Genomic DNA, 8,669 nt, shown 5'->3' on the forward strand with positions numbered 1-8,669 from the left:
AGTAACCACTGACACTTAGAATTTTTTCGACTTGGTATAAATCAGTAACCACTGACACTTAGAATTTTTTCGGGTTGGTATAAATCAGTAACCACTGACACTTAGAATATTTTCGACTTGGTATAAATCAGTAACCACTGACACTTAGAATTTTTTCGGGTCGGTATAAATCAGTAACCACTGACACTTAGAATTTTTTCGGGTCGGTACAAATCAGTAACCACTGACACTTAGAATATTTTCGGGTTGGTATAAATCAGTAACCACCGACACTTAGAATATTTTCGACTTGGTATAAATCAGTAACCACTGACACTTAGAATTTTTTCGGGTCGGTACAAATCAGTAACCACTGACACTTAGAATTTTTTCGAGTTGGTATAAATCAGTAACCACTGACACTTAGAATTTTTTCGGGTCGGTACAAATCAGTAACCACTGACACTTAGAATATTTTCGGGTTGGTATAAATCAGTAACCACTGACACTTAGAATTTTTTCGACTTGGTATAAATCAGTAACCACTGACACTTAGAATTTTTTCGAGTTGGTATAAATCAGTAACCACTGACACTTAGAATTTTTTCGGGTCGGTACAAATCAGTAACCACTGACACTTAGAATATTTTCGGGTTGGTATAAATCAGTAACCACCGACACTTAGAATATTTTCGAGTTGGTATAAATCAGTAACCACCGACACTTAGAATATTTTCGAGTTGGTATAAATCAGTAACCACTGACACTTAGAATTTTTTCGGGTTGGTATAAATCAGTAACCACCGACACTTAGAATATTTTCGAGTTGGTATAAATCAGTAACCACTGACACTTAGAATATTTTCGACTTGGTATAAATCAGTAACCACTGACACTTAGAATATTTTCGGGTTGGTATAAATCAGTAACCACCGACACTTAGAATATTTTCGAGTTGGTATAAATCAGTAACCACTGACACTTAGAATTTTTTCGAGTTGGTATAAATCAGTAACCACTGACACTTAGAATTTTTTCGGGTCGGTACAAATCAGTAACCACTGACACTTAGAATTTTTTCGGGTTGGTATAAATCAGTAACCACCGACACTTAGAATATTTTCGAGTTGGTATAAATCAGTAACCACCGACACTTAGAATATTTTCGAGTTGGTATAAATCAGTAACCACTGACACTTAGAATATTTTCGGGTTGGTATAAATCAGTAACCACCGACACTTAGAATTTTTTCGGCTCAGTAGAAATCAGTAACCAAGCGCATTTTTGAATTGGTTACTGATTTCTCCGTTCGAGTTGCGGCTGCGGTTGGCTTCAAATAGTGGTGGGGGCTTAATTATCGCCGAGGGGAGCATGTCCCGGTGGTGTGGCCGAGGATGGAGTGCCTTTTGAAGGGGGTGTTTCTGAATTTGGACCCTTTTTGAGTTGCATGGCCGGATGGGTGTGGTTTTGAAGGGTGTGTCTGTCTGGAGTGGCACCGGCGTTGGTGTGAGGCTGAGGGTGGGCGTTCGGTTCCTGGTTAGGGATAGGGAAAGGGTGAGACTTAGCTTTAGTGCTCGTGCCCCCGATTTTGGTAATGTTTGACGTCAATTTTCCAAGGAGGCGAATGCAAGGCTTCAGAGGGACTTTGAGTGTTCGGGGGCGGGGTAGCTCAGCCGGATTTGCCCCGGCGGTTCTGCGGACGGTGTTGACTTCGAGGGCGGACCGGCCCCCGTGTTCAGTCCGAATATCGTGCATTGTTAACGGCGGGAAGTGTTCCAAAAGGGAATGGGATTGAATGTGACTGCTGAAGCCGACTTTGAGACCTGTAACGCGGGTAGCTCAGCCGGATTTGACCCGGCGGTTCTGGCGACGGTCTCGCCTTCGAGGGGGGAGCGCCCCGCGTGTTCAGGCCGAATTTTGTGCATTTCCATCGGCGGGAAGAGGTCCAAACGGGAATGGGATTGAATGTGACTGCTGAAGCCGACATTGAGACCTCTAACGCGGGTAGCTCGGCAGGATTTGACCCGGCGGTTCTGCCGAAGGTCTCACCTTCGAGGGGGGAGCGTCCCGCGTGTTCAGGCCGAATATCGTGCATTGTTAACGGCGGGAAGTGTTCCAAAAGGGAATGGGATTGAATGTGACTGCTGAAGCCGACATTGAGACCTCTAACGCGGGTAGCTCGGCCGGATTTGACCCGGCGGTTCTGGCGACGGTCTCGCCTTCGAGGGGGGAGCGTCCCGCGTGTTCAGGCCGAATTTTGTGCATTTCCATCGGCGGGAAGAGGTCCAAACGGGAATGGGATTGAATGTGACTGCTGAAGCCGACATTGAGACCTCTAACGCGGGTAGCTCGGCCGGATTTGACCCGGCGGTTCTGCCGAAGGTCTCACCTTCGAGGGGGGAGCCTCCCGCGTGTTCAGGCCGAATTTTGTGCATTTCCATCGGCGGGAAGAGGTCCAAACGGGAATGGGATTGAATGTGACTGCTGAAGCCGACATTGAGACCTCTAACGCGGGTAGCTCGGCCGGATTTGACCCGGCGGTTCTGCCGAAGGTCTCACCTTCGAGGGGGGAGCGCCCACCGTGTACAGGCCGATTTTCATGCATTTCCAACCGTGGGAAGGGGTCCGAAAGGGGATGGGGGTGAACGTGACTGCTCAACCCGACTTTGAGACCTGTAACGCGGGTAGCTCAGCCGGGTTTGTTCCGGCGGTTCTGCCGACGGTCTCGTCATCGAGGGGGGAGCCTCCCCCGTGTCCAGGCCGATTTTCATGCATTTCCAACCGTGGGAAGTGGTCCAAAAGGGAATGGGGGTGAATGTGACTGCTCATACCGACTTTGAGACTTTTAAGCCGGGTAGCTCGGCCGGGTTTGACCCGGCGGTTCTGCCGACGGTCTCGTCTTCGAGGCGGGTGCCTCCCCCGTGTACAGGCCGATTTTCGTGCATTTCGAACCGTGGGAAGTGGTCTAAAAGTCGATGGGAGTGAACGTGACTGCTCAACCCGACTTTGAGACTTGTAAGCCGGGTAGCTCAGCCAGGTTTGACCCGGCGGTTCTGCCGACGGTCTCGCCTTCGAGGGCGGACCCTCCCCCGTGTACAGGCCGGTTTTCGTGCATTTCGAACCGTGGGAAGTGATCCAAAAGGGAATGGGGGTGAACGTGACTGCCCAACCCGGCTTTGAGACTTGTAAGCCGGGTAGCTCAGCCGGGTTGGACCCGGCGGTTCTGCCGACGGTCTCGACTTCGAGGCGGGTGCCTCCCCCGTGTACAGGCCGATTTTCATGCATTTGCAACGGTGGGAAGTTGCCCAAAAGTCGATGGGAGTGAATGTGACTGCTCAACCCGACTTCGAGACTTGTAAGCCGGGTAGCTCAGCCGGGTTTGACCCGGCGGTTCTGCCGACGGTCTCGCCTTCGAGGGGGGAGCCTCCCCCGTGTACAGGCCGATTTTCGTGCATTTCCAACGGTGGGAACAGGTTCAAAAGGGGATGGGAGTGATTGTGACTGCTCAACCCGACTCTAGGGCTTCTAACCCGGGTAGCCCGGCCGGGTTTGACCCGGCGGTTCTGCCGACGGTCTCGTCTTCGAGGCGGGTGCCTCCCCCGTATACAGGCCGATTTTCATGCATTTCGAACCGTGGGAAGTGGTCCAAAAGGGAATGGGGGTGGACGTGTCTGCTCATACCGACTTTGAGACTTGTAAGCCGGGTAGCTCAGCCGGGTTTGATCCGGCGGTTCTGCCGACGGTCTCGCCTTCGAGGCGGGTGCCTCCCCCGTGTACAGGCCGATTTTCATGCATTTGCAACGGTGGGAAGTTGCCCAAAAGTCGATGGGAGTGAATGTGACTGCTCAACCCGACTTCGAGACTTGTAAGCCGGGTAGCTCAGCCGGGTTTGACCCGGCGGTTCTGCCGACGGTCTCGCCTTCGAGGGGGGAGCCTCCCCCGTGTACAGGCCGATTTTCGTGCATTTCCAACGGTGGGAACAGGTTCAAAAGGGGATGGGAGTGATTGTGACTGCTCAACCCGACTCTAGGGCTTCTAACCCGGGTAGCCCGGCCGGGTTTGACCCGGCGGTTCTGCCGACGGTCTCGTCTTCGAGGCGGGTGCCTCCCCCGTATACAGGCCGATTTTCATGCATTTCGAACCGTGGGAAGTGGTCCAAAAGGGAATGGGGGTGGACGTGTCTGCTCATACCGACTTTGAGACTTGTAAGCCGGGTAGCTCAGCCGGGTTTGATCCGGCGGTTCTGCCGACGGTCTCGCCTTCGAGGGGGGAGCCTCCCCCGTGTTCAGTCCGATTTCCATGCATTTCCAACCGTGGGAAGTTGCCCAAAAGGGGATGGGAGTGAATGTGACTGCTCAACCCGACTTTGGCGCTTCCGAGCCGGGTAGCTCAGCCGGGTTTGACCCGGCGGTTCTGCCGACGGTCTCGTCTTCGAGGCGGGTGCCTCCCCCGTATACAGGCCGATTTTCATGCATTTCGAACCGTGGGAAGTGGTCCAAAAGGGAATGGGGGTGGACGTGTCTGCTCATACCGACTTTGAGACTTGTAAGCCGGGTAGCTCAGCCGGGTTTGATACGGCGGTTCTGCCGACGGTCTCGCCTTCGAGGGGGGAGCCTCCCCCGTGTTCAGTCCGATTTCCATGCATTTCCAACCGTGGGAAGTTGCCCAAAAGGGGATGGGAGTGAATGTGACTGCTCAACCCGACTTTGGCGCTTCCGAGCCGGGTAGCTCAGCCGGGTTTGACCCGGCGGTTCTGCCGACGGTCTCGTCTTCGAGGCGGGTGCCTCCCCCGTGTACAGGCCGATTTTCATGCATTTGGAACCGTGGGAAGTGGTCCAAAAGGGAATGGGGGTGGACGTGACTGCTCATACCGACTTTGAGACTTGTAAGCCGGGTAGCTCAGCCGGGTTTGACCCGGCGGTTCTGCCGACGGTCTCGCCTTCGAGGGGGGAGCCTCCCCCGTGTTCAGTCCGATTTTCGTGCATTTCCCACGGTGGGAAATGGTATCTTTCATTACGGGGACAAGGGTCTGAAGCGGTGAAGTCAGTAACCGGCATAGTTAAGGAAAGGGTTCGAATTTTCTCAACAGTACGAAAAAAGTGAGCAGGGAAGCTAGAGAAGGTGTCAGTGAGTCCCAAACGAGTGAACCGCAAAACTTAGGGAAATGCCCGAAAGCGTTTTAAAGGGTGAAATCGGGAACGAGGAAATGATCGGAAAGTGCCTGAAAGTGCTAAATGAGTAAACAGAAAAACGATGAAAAATGTTTGAAAAGAAGAAGTGAGTAACCAGGAAAACTTAGAAAAATGTTCAAAACGAAGAAATCAGTAACCAGGAAAACTTAGAAAAATGATCAAAAAGAAGAAATGAGTAACCAGGAAAACTTAGAAAAATGTTTAAAAAGAAGAAATCAGTAACCAGGAAAACTTAGGAAAATGTTTAAAAAGAAGAAATCAGTAACCAGAAAAACTGCGAAAAATGTTTAAAAAGAAGAAATGAGTAACCAGAAAAACTTAGAAAAATGTTTAAAAAGAAGAAATCAGTAACCAGGAAAACTTAGAAAAATGTTTAAAAAGAAGAAATCAGTAACCAGGAAAACTTAGGAAAATGTTTAAAAAGAAGAAATCAGTAACCAGAAAAACTGCGAAAAATGTTTAAAAAGAAGAAATGAGTAACCAGAAAAACTTAGAAAAATGTTTAAAAAGAAGAAATCAGTAACCAGGAAAACTTAGAAAAATGTTTAAAAAGAAGAAATCAGTAACCAGGAAAACTTAGAAAAATGTTTAAAAAGAAGAAATCAGTAACCAGGAAAACTTAGAAAAATGTTATAAAAGAAGAAGTGAGTAACCAGAAAAACTTAGAAAAATGTTTAAAAAGAAGAAATCAGTAACCAGAAAAACTGCAAAAAATGTTTAAAAAGAAGAAATCAGTAACCAGACAAACTGCGAAAAATGTTTAAAAAGAAGAAATCAGTAACCAGGAAAACTTAGAAAAATGTTTAAAAAGAAGAAGTGAGTAACCAGAAAAACTTAGAAAAATGTTTAAAAAGAAGAAATCAGTAACCAGAAAAACTGCGAAAAATGTTTAAAAAGAAGAAATCAGTAACCAGGAAAACTTAGAAAAATGTTTAAAAAGAAGAAATCAGTAACCAGAAAAACTGCGAAAAATGTTTAAAAAGAAGAAATCAGTAACCAGAAAAACTTAGAAAAATGTTTAAAAAGAAGAAGTGAGTAACCAGAAAAACTTAGAAAAATGTTTAAAAAGAAGAAATCAGTAACCAGAAAAACGGCGAAAAATGTTTAAAAAGAAGAAATCAGTAACCAGACAAACTGCGAAAAATGTTTAAAAAGAAGAAATCAGTAACCAGAAAAACTTAGAAAAATGTTTAAAAAGAAGAAATCAGTAACCAGAAAAACTTAGAAAAATGTTTCAAAAGAAGAAGTGAGTAACCAGAAAAACTTAGAAAAATGTTTAAAAAGAAGAAGTGAGTAACCAGAAAAACTTAGAAAAATGTTTAAAAAGAAGAAATCAGTAACCAGAAAAACTTAGAAAAATGTTTAAAAAGAAGAAATCAGTAACCAGAAAAACTGCGAAAAATGTTTAAAAAGAAGAAATCAGTAACCAGGAAAACTTAGAAAAATGTTTAAAAAGAAGAAATGAGTAACCAGGAAAACTTAGAAAAATGTTTAAAAAGAAGAAATGAGTAACCAGGAAAACTTAGAAAAATGTTTAAAAAGAAGAAATCAGTAACCAGAAAAACTTAGAAAAATGTTTAAAAAGAAGAAATCAGTAACCAGAAAAACGGCGAAAAATGTTTAAAAAGAAGAAATGAGTAACCAGAAAAACTTAGAAAAATGTTTAAAAAGAAGAAATCAGTAACCAGAAAAACGGCGAAAAATGTTTAAAAAGAAGAAATCAGTAACCAGAAAAACTTAGAAAAATGTTTAAAAAGAAGAAGTGAGTAACCAGAAAAACTTAGAAAAATGTTTAAAAAGAAGAAATGAGTAACCAGAAAAACTTAGAAAAATGTTTAAAAAGAAGAAATCAGTAACCAGAAAAACTTAGAAAAATGTTTAAAAAGAAGAAATCAGTAACCAGAAAAACGGCGAAAAATGTTTAAAAAGAAGAAATGAGTAACCAGAAAAACTTAGAAAAATGTTTAAAAAGAAGAAATCAGTAACCAGAGAAACGGCGAAAAATGTTTAAAAAGAAGAAATCAGTAACCAGAAAAACTTAGAAAAATGTTTAAAAAGAAGAAGTGAGTAACCAGAAAAACTTAGAAAAATGTTTAAAAAGAAGAAATGAGTAACCAGAAAAACTTAGAAAAATGTTTAAAAAGAAGAAATCAGTAACCAGAAAAACTTAGAAAAATGTTTAAAAAGAAGAAATGAGTAACCAGAAAAACTTAGAAAAATGTTTAAAAAGAAGAAATCAGTAACCAGAAAAACGGCGAAAAATGTTTAAAAAGAAGAAATCAGTAACCAGAAAAACGGCGAAAAATGTTTAAAAAGAAGAAATCAGTAACCAGACAAACTGCGAAAAATGTTTAAAAAGAAGAAATCAGTAACCAGAAAAACTTAGAAAAATGTTTAAAAAGAAGAAATCAGTAACCAGGAAAACTTGGAAAAAAACACTTAGAAAAATTTTCAGCAAAGTGTGAAAAATATTCTAAGTGTCAGCGGAGGAAAATGCTGCAGCATCGGGAAAGATTCGCAAACTTACACCGAACATGTGCTCCGAAGTGCCGGAGGAATTGGGTGAATTGAGCCCGGCAAATGGCCAGCTGTCGTTTTGTGCCTGCAGCCCGAAAACTTTAACTTTGTCTGTCGCGGAAGTCCGGACCGAGAAAAATCCAAACGGTTTTGACCGGACCGAGTTCCAGACCGATGCAGTCAAATTTGGAATTCAGACCCATTCAGTGCCACTTGTAGTTTTTCCGCAGTGAGGTTGGCGGGGTACCCGGAGATATATGGGAACACGATTTTTAGAACAAAATGGCGGCGCGGGACCGTTCTGAAAGGCATCCGAAAAACGGTTCCACGGGCATAGCACTTTAATGACAGGTATGAGTGCATGCCGGAGAGCTCTTGGAAGTCGAATTTTTGACACTTTGTCAATTTTTTGACAGATTTGACAAACTCTTTCTGTCTGTTCTAAGAGTCAGTCAGAGACTTGTGCGGCGGTCTTTTGACACTATTGGAGGGCGGGCAAACCCCACGTTGACTCCGGCCGTCCCTCCACAGGCGCTCGTGTCCAAAATGAAGGCGAGAGACGCGAGTGGCCTGGTTCCCTTGGGTGTTGCCAAGAAGGCTGCGGGCTGACCGTTGCCTGAGCACTCCCTAAAGCCTCTTGTGATGAGAGCAGACCTCGCCTGCCGCACGACCGGCTCTGGGAGTCGTTGGGCCGCTATTTGTGAATAGTCTGGTCCTCCTCTGCCACCCGGACAAGCGCGATGGCTCTGCCGCCCTGCGGTGCTCGTCACCCAGGTTTGGGGAACACGATACTCGTAACAAAAATAAAAGGCGGCTCGGGACCTGCAGGCGAAAGGGGTCCCGTGGTGCTAAGCACGTCGACTTCGGGTCTCGGTGCAAGCCGGAGAGCTCACGGAAGTCTAAAGTTTTCGGCACGTGGTCGAATCTTTTCAAAGGCTTACCCGGCTCTTTCCGTCCATTCTGAGAGTAAGTCAGAGGCC

The sequence above is a fragment of the Chiloscyllium punctatum genome, unplaced genomic scaffold (assembly GCF_047496795.1).
Source record: "Chiloscyllium punctatum isolate Juve2018m unplaced genomic scaffold, sChiPun1.3 scaffold_506, whole genome shotgun sequence".
Classification (NCBI taxonomy): Eukaryota; Metazoa; Chordata; class Chondrichthyes; order Orectolobiformes; family Hemiscylliidae; genus Chiloscyllium; species Chiloscyllium punctatum.